This window comes from Artibeus jamaicensis, unplaced genomic scaffold (assembly GCF_021234435.1).
Source record: "Artibeus jamaicensis isolate MK-2021 breed Jamaican fruit bat unplaced genomic scaffold, CSHL_Jam_final contig_402, whole genome shotgun sequence".
Classification (NCBI taxonomy): Eukaryota; Metazoa; Chordata; class Mammalia; order Chiroptera; family Phyllostomidae; genus Artibeus; species Artibeus jamaicensis.
Genome location: NW_026521818.1, coordinates 7,455,759 through 7,469,609, shown reverse-complemented (window position 1 = coordinate 7,469,609; position 13,851 = coordinate 7,455,759).

Sequence of the window (13,851 nt, the reverse complement as noted above, 5' to 3'; positions counted from 1 at the left end):
TGTTAGCATACTAATCCTAGAAAGATTGGGTCATGTGAGAAAAATAAAATTTAAGTAGTGTTAATTCAGCAGTGCTCTGCTTTAGACTATCTCTTTCTTTTCATGCTAGGACACTCGTCAAAGACGAAAACCTTAACCCAAGTAAGATATATAGTACTCCAAACCTAACTATAGGCATCTATTGTGCAATTCTTCAAATTAAAAACACTAAGCTCCCAAACAGATAGTTGAAGGCCCACATTTGGAGCAGCATTATTCACATCAGCCAAAAGGTGGAAAAACCCAAGTGTAGATAGATGAATGGACTCACACACAGTAGTGTACACGCACAAAGGAATATTATTCAGCCTTAAAAAAGAAGGGAATTGTGACATATGCTACAACACAGATAGACCTTGAAAACATGTTAAGTGAAATACACCAGTCACAAAAAAACAAATACTGTATGATTCCACTTATATGAGATGACTAGAATAGTAAAATGCATAAAGATAAAAAACAGAATGGCAGTCGCCAGGGACTGGGAGAAGGGGGAAAAGGGGCGTCAGTGTTTAATAAATACAGAGATTCATTTGGGATGATGAAAAAGTCTTGAGAAGGACAGTGACAACACTTGCACAGCAAAGTGAATGTACTTAGTGCCACCGAACTGTGCACTGAAAAATTGTTAAAATGAAAAATTGTATGTTGTACAGATTTTACTACAACATAAAACACACAGCGGTGTCCTCGCTCCCCCTATAATATAAAAGTCCCTCAGCCATGCTCCTGTATTTGCTTATGCACTACGGAGAATTTGATTTTCTATTTAAAGGACCAGTCCTAGAGGGCACTGTTTCACCAGCTGTAAATCCCCTTTCTCTCCCTGAGGGGTCGTGTTTCTCAGCCATGCACACTGAGCAGCACCCTCCTCACCCCAGACAGGAGGAGGAGATGGAGGAGGAGCCCAGGATCTCCGCCTACCTGGTGAAGGCATTGTGCTCCACCTGTGGTCTCCCGTTTCCCCCAGATGAGTGTGGCTTCTGCTCTTGGTGTCAGCTGAACTCCAAGGGCTCCTCATGCTCTTCAGAAAATATCTTGACAATGAGATGTATCACTCTGAAAATGCATTAAAGATTCAGAAGTTGAAACCATACAGTGTGAAGTGGGGGTGGGGGGAGGAGAGCCAGGACGCCCAAACCTTGGCCCTAGCTTCTGAGGGAGGGAGGCAAAAGGCACTGGCAGTAAAGTTACAGAATCCTCTAGGTCTCCCTTTATTGCCTGTCTTTGTATTAGACCACGAGTGCCTCAGGCTTGGGACCTGGCTCTGTCTTGGAAGCATCATAACCTCTGGGCTTAAATGCCTTTCCATTTGAGTTGGAGTAAAGGTTACAAACTGAAGCAGCAAGTCCTCTCCGTTGCAGCCTTTTGAAAGCACTTTCTATCTAGAATTGGGATATGAATGGAAACATATGCTGAGTTCCAGTCATCCAGACAGCCAGCCCCACATGCCTCATCTTCATCCTGGCCCCTCTGTCAGAGGCAGGGTATGTGGCAGAACAGCCGCATTCAGTAAAAGCCACCACCAGAATAACTGAGGACTTCCGCCAAGATGGAGGTTTAGCTGGATGTGCCTGCCTCCTCACACAACCAAGTTTAGGGACAACTAAATATTAGCATCACAAAACACAACCAGAACACGGAAAACTGAACTTTTCGGAAGTCCGCTAACAACAAATTCTTCAACCTGACCGGTAAGGTACGAAACCAGTGTCCGGTGAGGACTTACAAAGGAGGGCTCGGTCGGACCGGCGCGGAATCGGCGCGCGAATCCAGTTACGCGGGTTCCAAACCCAGGATTGGACCTGGTGAGCCGCCGAGCAGCCCACCGGGGGAGCGACACAGTGGGGAGGCGGTGGCAACGAATTGACTCTGGTTGCGCGCGAGTGAGGGAGTAAGCGGTTGGACCAGCCCGGGCGGCCATTTCCCGCTCTGACCACACCCCCACATACAGCGTCACAACCCAGCGACCTGGGACTCCAAGGCGCCGCTTGTCCCACTTAAAGGGCCAGAACAGACCAAAAATGTCGCAGGCAGAACTCAAAGCCCCAGAGATAAATCTAAATGACGAAGAAATAGCAAAACTCTCAGATGCACAGTTTAAAACACTGGTCATCACCTTTCTCACAGATTTGGTGGATTACAGCCACAAATTAGAGAAACATATGGAGGCTAAATTAAGGGAAATGAATGGAATTCCACAGGAATCCCATAGAGATGAAAAGGAAACTGGGACTCAAATCAATGCAAGGGTCCAGAAGAAAGCTAATAATGGACAAGCAGAAAAGAGTCAAGGAGCAAGAATTCAAAGAAATGAGGAGAGTCTTAGGAACCTCCAGGACATCTTTAAACGCTCCAATATCCGAATTATAGGGGTACCAGAAGGGGGAAAGACACAACCACCAGTGGAAAAACTATTTGAACAAATAATAAAAGAAAATTTCCCCAATCTGGCAAAGGAAATAGACTTCCAAGAAATCCAAGAAGCCCAGAGAGTACCAAAAAAGTTGGACTCAAGAAGAAACACACCAAGACATATTATAATTACATTAGCCAAAATTAAAATGAAGGAAAGAATCCTGGAAGCAGCAAGAGCTAAGGGGACAGTCACCTACAAAGGAGTCCCCATCAGGCTGTCAGCAGATTTCTCAAAAGAGACCTTACAGGCAAGAAGGGGCTGGAAAGAAATATTCCAAGTCATGAAATCTAAAAAACCTACAACCAAGATTGCTCTACCCAGCAAAACTTTCATTTAGAACGGAAGGACAGATAAGGTGCTTCTCAGATAAGACCAAATTCAAGGAGTTCATCATCACCAAGCCCTTATTATATGAAATGTTAAAGGGACTTATCTAAGAAAAAGAAGATAAAGAAACATGAACAGTGAAAGGACAACAAACCCACAGTTATTAACAACCACACCTAAAACGAAAGCAAACTAAAAAGGACAGCTAGAGCAGGAGTGGAAACAGAAATGAAGATCTCAAGGAGGGTTAGCAACAGGGGAATGGGAGGGAGGAGAGGGGGGAGAAGGTACAGAAAACAGGTAGCATAGACAGTAGATAGAAAATAGATGGGGGGGGCAAGAATAGTTTGGGAAATATAGAACCTAAAGGACTTGAGACACATGGTCATAAACTAAAGGGGGGTAATGGTGGGGTTGGGGGGGGCAGGGTGGAGGGAAATGGAGGGGGGAATAGAACAACTGTAACAGCATAATCAATTCAAAAAAATAAATAAATTTAATTAATTAAAAAAAAAAAGCCACCACCAGCCCACCAGATTTATGGCTTAAAACTGGCTGAAACCAGCTCCAGCCAATGTGGGGACTAGTTTTCCCTCGCAGTAACTCCCACTGGAATACATTTGCATGCTAAACAACACACTCTGTGGTGCCATGACTAGAAATGCAAAGCCCGTGTAAGGATGAAACATGGCAGACAGGGCTCCTCTGGGAAATCTGCACCCCTTTCCCAGGAAGATCCTGAATATTCCTCCCCCCCCCCCTTTAATACCCTACTATCGGATTAAATAACCGCAATAAAGGAAGCAAATCAGGACAGCAAATAAAGGGGGGGGGCTGCCCTGCTGTCTGTGGAATAGCCCACTCTCTGTGTCACTACTTCACTAATTCTTTCCTTTGAGGAACCTAGAACCTACAGTGGGGCATGGACCTCCTGGTCTTGGGAACCCCAGAATCCTGTCAACATTTCATCTGAATGGAGGACTCAGAATTAAGCTTCATGGATTCACTTCTCCACCTGTCATAAAATCTCATTACATGCATGCACACATCTGGCATGGGTTTTTTAAGCAGCTTTGTAAATTTCTAAAGAAATGATGGGATGCAAACTTCTTAGTTGAATCAAAGTAGTAAATGAACTTTTGAGAAGGGTAGATCAGTCATGGTGTCCTTACAAAATTTGTACGTTTCCAGTACGTCTGCATTCTTCTAGTGATCGCAGTGACAAGGTTCCAGACCTCGGGCCTTCTGTGGAAGATTCAAGGAGAGGAAAACTTAGAGGCAATGTGAACTGGAACAGAAAAGCATTGGGGATTGAATTAAGCTATTTGTGAATGATCTAAATTTCCTCTAAGTATTTGGCAGCAATTTCTCACAAATGGCTTCCAGTGTCACTTAATTTCCCATTGGAACTTTGGGGGAAATAATGTTAAGAATAAAATGATATAATGTATGTGCAAGCATCTAGCTCAGTGCCTAGTACAATATCTGTGCTTGGCTGAATTTGAAAAACAGCAATAACTTCTTTTATTAAACTGGTTGTAAAGCATTTTCTTGTACTTTATGGCAGTGTTGAGTAAGGATGTGAGTTTATCTGTCGGTTGCTTCATCTGCTTTGCAGCGCCAGGCCTGTAAAAGTGTCTCAGTCCTAAATAGATGTAATTCCTGGGGGGGTCGGTATGCCCAGAGCTCCTTCACCCAACCAGCCGAAGTGAACAAAGAGGACCCATCTCAACTCTCTCTCCTCAACTCCAAACATGCTAATGCTTCAGAAATGGGACAAGTCTAACAATGGACAACAAGAAGAATAATACGAATCCACTTCCCCCCCTCCACAACCTTATCCATAATGGGTTTTTAAAAAACGACAACAAAGAGTACAGTAGACCCTGTGGAAACATGACCAACTTAGATTTGTGATTTAGGAGAGTGCTGTGGCCTCCTCTCACATCATGTGCACCCCCAGTGCCACCCCAAGTGGAAGGGAAATGGTGGATTGAGACATGTATGTTGATAAAGCCTGTTTTTCCCAAAGGATTTTAACTCTAAAAATGACAGGACTGTTTTATGAGCCCTAAATAGAAAAGCTTCCCCGTGCAGCTGTTGGAGTCCTCCTTACTCAAAACTTGCTCAGCTTCACGGCACACTACTTCCTTTGCTCCCTGAATTGCCTGAGGGTTTTTTTGGTTTTGTTTTAATGCAGCCCTTTTGCTTCAAAACAGGCTTCCTTTACTGTGTGCTTTCAGTGTTATTTATTTTTCTTGATCTTATTTTTAAAATGGTATTGTCTACCCTCACCTTCCACCCCGAGAGCACATTTTGATGCTTTAAAACAGATTAGGTGCTTTGTTTGCTTTTGTTTTCTGATGTTCTGTTTAGTGGAAAGAAAGCTTCGTGCCGGGGTGTGCTTCAGGAGAAAACCTGGTGTCCTCAGCCACCTCCCTACTTCACAAGCCTCCAGAACTGCCTTAGAAAATATGCAGGTCAAGAGAGCGCAACAAATGAAGTCATCATCGTGTGGGGTCTGGAGAAAGGGCAGAGATAGCCGGATATGTCCAGACCTCTCTTGATCACCAAAAGAACACTCATTTTCTAGGTGTCAGGTGTCTTCCTTTATCCCACGGAACTGTTTTAAGGAGAGATTGGCAGCCTAGACAAAAAGTTCTGGGTTTGTTTTGGAGACCATGTGCAACACTCAAGAAGTTACAATTCACTCCTCACTTGCCCGGAGCCTCAAGGTCAGGGGGTGGTGAGAGACTGAGGCCCTCGTCTGGGTGCACTCCCAACCCTGAAGGTGCACATCCATGGCCTCCCACATTTCTAAGACTAAGTCAGAGCCCCTCAAAGCCCCCAATACAACATATCTTGTTTCCCAGATTTTCCTCTTACATTTCTGGCCGGGCTTGTTTGCTTCAACTGATACTGCAGTGTCAGGTGGCTGAGTCGTTAAAGCAATTACTGCTAGTTATTCTTGCCAAATGCCTTGGGGACACAGCATTCCCCACAGATCAAGTCTCAGGTAGGGTCAGGTAGTTACAATGTCATTCATTTTACTATAGTTATTTTGTTTGAAATATATAATTATTTTTCATAAAAGTATGCTATTTTGTTAAGATGTAATTATTAATTTTTAAATAAAGTTATAAAATTATTTTTTCTGTTTTCTTATCAAGTACACTATTCATAGACATAATCCACACAAACAATATCTCTTTTGAGTCCTCAATTTTTAAAAAAAATGTAAAGAAGTTCTGACATCAAAAAGTTTTAGAACTAGTGTAGATAAAAATAAAATTCTAAGTTTAAAGAATTTTTCCTTTAAGCCCTGGCTGTTGTAGCTCAGTGGATTGAGCGCAGGCCGGTGAACCCAAGGATTGCAGTTCTTTTCCCAGTCAGGGCACATTCCTGGGTTGCAGGCCAGTTCCCAGCAGGGGACACATGAGAGGCAACCATACACTGATATTTCTCTCCCTCTCTTCTTTCCTTCCCCTCTAAAGATAAATAAAATCTTTAAAAATGTTTTAAACAATTTTTCCTTTAACACTTGAAGACAGTACTTCATCATGTTCTTGTATTCTGAGTAATTGAAGAGAAATTTGGCATTAATTTTGTTTCTTGTTCCTTTTTATCTGTTTGTCCTTTCTATAGTCTTTAAGAATTTTCTATGTTCCTTAGTTGTTCTTAAATTTTATGATAGTATATTTAGGTGTAGGTTTCTTTTTATCTACTCTATGTTCTACTCTATGAATTCCTTCTACTCTTCTCTCATTCTGGAACATTCACAGTTATTATTTCTTTTTAAACTTTTATTAAACTTACTGTGGTTAATTGGTTAATAAAATCATATGTGTCAAATGTACAATTCTGTAACACATCATCTGTACACTGTACTGTGTGTTCACCACCACAAGTCAGGTCTCCTTCCATCACCATTCATCCTCCCTTTACCCTCTTCTACTTACCCCCAGCCCCCTTTTCCTGCTGTTAATCACCATACTGTCCATGTCTGTGAGGTGTTTTGTTATTGATTTTTTTTTTGCTTAGTTTCTTCATCTTTTTATTCAGTCCCCAACCCCTTCCCCTCTGACAGTTCTCAGTATGTTCTCTGTGTCTGTGTCTGTTTCTCTTTTGTTTGTTAGTGTATTTTGTTCATCAGATTCCACATATAAGTGAAATCATGTGGTATTCTTCTTTCTCTGACTGGGTTGTTTCACTTAACATAATAATCTCCAGGTCCATCCACTTCTGAAGAAACTTCAAGCACTAACTTGAAAGATTACATACACTCTTATGCTCAGTTATTATTTTTTAAAACATGTATTACTTTGTTTAATTTTTCCCCTCCTGCGGAGCCTCCCATTTATTATACAGATATTATTACCACAGTTCCTTCTTCTATTCATATGTTTTGACTTTTTGTTTATATTTTCTGTCCTTTTACCTTTTCCTAATTAGTTCCTCAAAGTAATCATATAGAGTTTTAATTAATCCTTTGTCATTTGCAAGATCTCATTTTATTCAATTATTTTCACCTCTTATTGTGAAACATAGTAGTACTGAGGAAAAATGCATAAAACATGAATATGAGTATCTAGCTTAACAAACTATCATAGAGGGAACACTCACACAATCGCCACCAAGGCAGACTTGACCAGCAGGCAGCCAGTGCAGTAAAACAAGGATCTGCCATTCAAGGGCTCTCTGCTTGGTTTAATGAGCTACTGTCACTGTCTTGAGATTTTTGATAATTCTGAAAACAAGCGACTCCACATTTTCATTTTGTACTGGCTCCACAAATTATGCAGCCCATTCCGATCACCATCCATGTCAAGAAACAAAAAATTTCCCGCACCTCAGAAGACCCTTTCAAATTACAACCCCTTCCCTCCCCACAAAGACAACATCTATCCTGACTTTTACAGTAATCACTGCATTTCTCTTTATATAATTTTACCCCTATATATGATCCTAAAGACTGCAGTTTAGTTTTCTTACCTTAGCGGATGTCCCATTGTGGCATATCGATAAGATATACTATACCAAAGCCACTAAAATTTTAATTATAAAAATTAGGACTTCTGCCAAGATGGAGGCGTAGGTGGAAACACTTTTCATCCTCGCACAACCAAACCTAAAAACAATAAAGTTTTAACAACAATAAATGCAACCAACCCACACAGAAAATTGACAATACGGAGTCCGAAAACAAACTGCTCAGCTAAACCGATGAGAGGGGCGAAGCCAGCATCGGAGCGGGTGGGGCAGGGAAGATCCCCCAACCCGGGAGGTGCACAGACAGCCGAGGGCGTGGATCCCAGGTGCGGGCTACCTACGGGAGGACACAGGGAAGAGGCACAGTGGCTGGCTGGCTGCTGCCAAGCATTTGTGCGCAGATAAACCAGTGAAGAGGTCAGCATTGAGACCGCGCAGCGCAGGGCAGCGGGCTCACATTTTTGTGCTCCGATAAACAGGCAAACAGGCCGGGCGAGCAGTGAGGTAGACTGGGTGAGCGGAGAGGACCGCCATTGCTCCATCTCTGACCCCGCCCCCACATCCAGCGTCACAAACCTGCGACCTGGGTAGCTCCGCCCTGGTGAAAGCCTAAGGCACCTCTCCTCATATGTAACAGGCACAAACAGATAAAAACATGACTCAAGAAGAACTCAGAGCCCCAGAGCCAATAAATCTAAGTGACCAAGAGATAGCTAACCTTTCAGATGAATAGTTCAAAACACTAGTGATCAGGATGCTCACAGAACTGGTTGATTTTAGTCACAAATTAGAGGAACATATGAAGGCTAAACTAATTGAAATGAATGGTAATGCACAGGAAACCAATAGTAATGGAAAGGAAATTGGGACTCAAATCAAGGGAGTAGATCAGAAGGAAGGAAAAAAATGACCAAAGAGGAAAATATGAAGAAACAAGAATTCAAAAAAATGAGGAGAGGTTAGGAACCTCCAGGACATCTTTAAATGCTCCAATATCCGAATTATAGGGGTACCAGAAGGGGAAGAGGAACAGTCACGAGTAGAAACCTTATTTGAACAAATAATAAAAGAGAACTTCCCCATTCTGGCAAAGGAAATAGACTTCCAGGAAATCCAAAAAGCTCAGAAAGTCCCAAAGAACTTGGACCCAAGAAGGAACACACCAAGGCACATCATCATTACATTAGCCAAGATTAAAATGAAGGAGAGAATCCTAGAAGCAGCAAGAGCTAAGGGGACAGTCACCTACAAAGGAGTGCCCATCAGACTGTCAGCTGATTTCTCAAAAGAGACCTTAGAGGCAAGAAGGGGCTGGAAAGAGGTATTCCAAGTCATGAAATCCAAAGACCTACAACCAAGATTGCTCTATCCAGCAAAACTTTCATTTAGAATAGAAGGACAGATAAAGTGCTTCTCAGATAAGATCAAATTCAAGGATTTCATCATCACCAAGCCCTTATTATATGAAATGTTAAAAGGACTTACCTAAGAAAAAGAAGATAAAAAAGATGAACAGTGAAAGGACAGCAAACTCACAGTTATCAACAACCACACCTAAAACAAAATCAAATTAAGAGGACAGCTAGATCAGGAGTGAACCATAGAAATAAAGATCACGTGAAGGGTTAGCAACAGGGGAGTGGGAGATGGAGAAGGGGGGAGAAGGTACAAAAAATAAGTAGCATAGACAGAAGATAAAAAATAGATAGGAGGTAAGAATAGGGGAAATATAGAATCTAAAGAACTTGAGACACGTGTTCATGAACTAAAGGGGGGGAATGGTGGGGGAGGGGTGTTCAGGGTGGAGGAGCACGGGGGGGGAATAGAACAAATGTGATGGCATAATCAATAAAATAAAATAAAATTTAATTTAATTTAATTTTTAAAAAAGAATAGTATAGGAAATGGAGAAGCCAAAGAACTTATATGCACAACACATGGACATAAAGTAAGAGGGGGGCATTACGGGAGGGAAGGGGATATGGGGCAGAGGGGGACAAAAGGGGAAAATTGGGACAACTGTAATAGCATCAATAAAATATACATTAAAAAATAATAAAAAATAATAATAAAAATAAAAATTATAGGGAATTCCCTGTCCTGGCAAGATGGCTAATTATCATAGGCTCTTATTTCCTCCCCCTACCCAATCCTAAAGATGATACATATTGGAAAAAAAACCATAAATGGAACTAAGAAATTAATGTAAGCATAATGGGGAATGGCTACAAAGTCCCAGGCAGAATAGTACAACAGTGTACCTAATAGGCAGGGTTCCTGCACAGAAAAATATTGAACAAATGCTCACATGTCTATGTGTGATAAATGTTCAATAAAAAAGTACCTGGTACAATAAAAGCACATAATGAGGATTTGACTAAGCCTGAAGCATTGAGAAGGCTTTCCAGGAGTAAGCTTTGATCTATGGTCTGAAGGAGTTAATTGAGGTGAGGCCTTATGGGAAGGAGCAATCACAGATAAAGGATTCTAAGAAGAGAGTAAGCAACCAATGGGGAGGTGGTTTTCAGACAAGCCTGGAGAGATAAGCAGAGCCCAGGTCAAACAGGTCAGGTCCCAACAGCAAAGATTTAAGTAGGTCAGTGATGTGATTCAATTAGGTTTTAAATGGTCCCTGGAGTTGCAGAGTAGATTGGAAGGGAAAGTGGAAATGGAGAGACCAGCTGGATGGCCACTGCAGTACTCGAGGGGAGATAGGTTGATGGCTTCTTTAGGGCAGTGGCAGTGAGGATGGAGAGAAACAAATTAAACTGAGAGACACGAAGAGGTAAAATGGTCAGTTGTGGTAGAGGGCCCCGAATCGGCAGGGGGGATCCAGATTAAAAATAACCCCAGTTCCTGGCATATGCATCTCAGTGAATTGTGGTGGCACCTGCTGAGTTAGGAAACCCCAAAACAGGAACCCAGGGCAGGTGGCGAAGGGTGGGGCGGGGAAGGGAGTCCAAATAATGAGCTTCCTACAGTTCTCAACATGGTCATTTAAGTCCTTTGGGACATCCAACAGAGATGTGGACTAGGCAGTGGGACATCAGCCTTTCACATGGCTCAGATCACACTTATAAGTTTATCATAGATTTAAAAAAAAAAAGAAAGAAAAGGCACAAAATCAGTACTCTGGCACCATTCTTACCCCTTTCTCCATTGTCCAAGGAGGCTGATGAAGACAGAGGCACTATTTTTCTAGGACAGCCTCATCCTCTGGACATAACTCTGAAGGGCACTCCAACCTACCATCTCTGACAAAGATTGTTGATGCCTGGACATTAAGTAACAGCAGTAATAATAATAGCAATAACAACAAAAGTTTTATTATAAAATAACTTGAGGAGGCTCTTTAAAAAGCAGTATGTTGGATGCCCATGATTGTACTGAACTTTGGGTACATCATTGAGAATAATGACCAGACTGTACAAAGAGATCTTCCTTACTGAAGGAGAGCAATTATGTGGAAGAATATGACTTTCAACATCAGTAGTTTTTCAAAGACAGTATGTGCACCACTTTTTTTTACAAGGCTGCAGATGCATTCTGCATGAATTTAATACTTAAGCACTAATCATTAATAATTCAAGAGTTCCCATCATACCACCATTCTAATAAGGCATGGTACCTTCCATAGCATTGGTAATCAGTGTTTAAATGAGGGACACTCATTTTATCATCAGAAGTGGCTGAGGGCCAAGGTCATGTCACCCTTCAAGTTTTTCTTTTGTTCTAATAGCATGCCCCTTATAGAAACATGCATTTCTTACTAGCTATTTCTGCTTCTCCTGGCATGATACATTAAATTCTCTTAGCACCAATTATTAATTTATTAATTATCACCAAGTAAAAATCTGTTAAAAAATGCCCAGAGGATGTGTACCATAGGTTCACAGCTGTAGATCCAACAGAGTTTATGAACTCGCTGCCAATGAATTAGGAGACTTCCATATGCTCAGAGGCCATTATCTGAGCCAAAAATAAAATTTCTAATTATTTCCATCCATAAAATATCCGGAAGAATTCTATGCTGTGCTAATTTTAAGGATATAGAGTAAGGTAACAGATGTCATGGGTAGGCTGCTACCTAGCAGGGAAGAACTCTTCAGTGAAGGTAGCGTTGTTTTCGGCATTATCATCTCTCATTCCTTACGAGCTCTCGAGGTTGCAGGAGAAACAACAGTACATTATTGGGATGCCCTCTAGGTTCCAGACTCTGAACCGTGTTATCTTGTTGAATCCTCACAACGATCTTATGGGTTATGTATTATCTATATTTTACTAAGGCAAAACCTGAACACATTAAGAAATTTGCCCCAAGTCACACAGATAAGTAAACAACAGAGCCATAAATTCATACTTTGTACTTAGACTACCAGAACTCTATAGAAAATAATGGTAAGGAACAGCTGGTAACCTGTGTAGATCAGAAATCCCAGAAGTAGAAACAAAAATCACTCAATAACAAAGATTTTCAATGTAATATTTATCTGCAGTCAACTCTTGACCATCTTGGGACACAGAAAACGAAAATTATTCCAACTACAAAAATCTTGGGAAAAGCTTCAAATTTGCTTCACCAATTCCTTTTCTTACTTAATATTAAAAAGTGTTGGGACTTCCAGCCAAGATGGAGGCATAGGTAGAAATACTGTGCCTCCTCGTACAACCAAGTTTAAAGACAACAAAGTTTTATCAAAAAAAAAAAAGTTCAACCAAAACACAGAAAATTGAACTGTACAGAAGTCTGACAACAACGAACCTTTTAGCCAGACCGGTAGGAGGGGCAGAGTCAGCGGCTGGCGGACCAGGGCTGTGCAGGAAAACTCGGCCAGACTGACCCAGGCGTGCAGGCAGCAGTTGGCAAATCCCAGGTGTGGGATTGCCACGGGCAGACCCAGTGAGGGCGCAAGGTGGCAGGCCGACCACAGTCACACATCCGAGCGCTGATAAACCAGGTTAAGGAGCAAGCAGTGAGATGGACCGCACAGGCCCCAGCAGTGGGAAGCAGCAGAGGGGACGCTATAACCCCTCTCTGACCCCGCCCCCACATCCAGCGTCACAAACCAGTGACTGAGTTGCCCCGCCCTGGTGAATGCCTAGGGCTCTGCCTCTCATACGTAAAGGGTACAAACAGACCAAATATGGCTCAAGAAGAACTCAAAGCCCCAGAGCCAATTACTCTAAGCAACCAAGAAATAGCCAACCTATCAGATACACAGTTCGAAACACTGGTGATCAGGATGCTCACAGAACTGGTTGATTTTAGTCACAAATTAGAGGAACATATGAAGGCTAAACTAATTGAAATAAAGGGAAATGCACAGGAAACCAATAGTGATGGAAAGGAAAACTGGGACTCAAATCAATGGAGTTGACCAGAAGGAAGAAAACAATGACCAAACAGAAAAGGATGAAGAATCAAGAATTCAAAAAAATGAGGAGAGGCTTAGAAACCTTCAGAACATCTTAAAACATTCCAACATCCGAATTATAGAGGTACCAGAAGGGGAAGAGGAAGAGCGACACTGGAAAACTTATTTGAACAAATAATAAAGGAGAACTTCTTCATCTGGCAAAGGAAATAGACTTCCAGGAAATCCAGGAAGCTCAGAGAGTCCCAAAGAACTTGGACCCAAGAAGGAACACACCAAGGCACATCATCATTATATTAGCCAAGATTAAAATGAAGGAGAGAATCCTAGAAGCAGCAAGAGATAAGGGGACAGTCACCTACAAAGGAGTGTCCATCAGACTGTCAGCTGATTTCTCAAAAGAGACCTTACAGGCAAGAAGGGGCTGGAAAGAAGTATTCCAAGTCATGAAATCCAAAGACCTGCAACCAAGATTGCTCTATCCAGCAAAGCTTTCATTTAGAATGGAAGGAGCGGATAAAGTGCTTCTCAGATAAGATCAAATTCAAGGAGTTCATCATCACCAAGCCCTTATTGTATGAAATGTTAAAGGGACTTAGCTAAGAAAAAGAAGATAAAAAAGATGAACAGTGAAACGACAGCAAACTCATAGTTATTAACAATCACACCTAAAACAAAATCAAATTAAGAAGACAGTTAGAT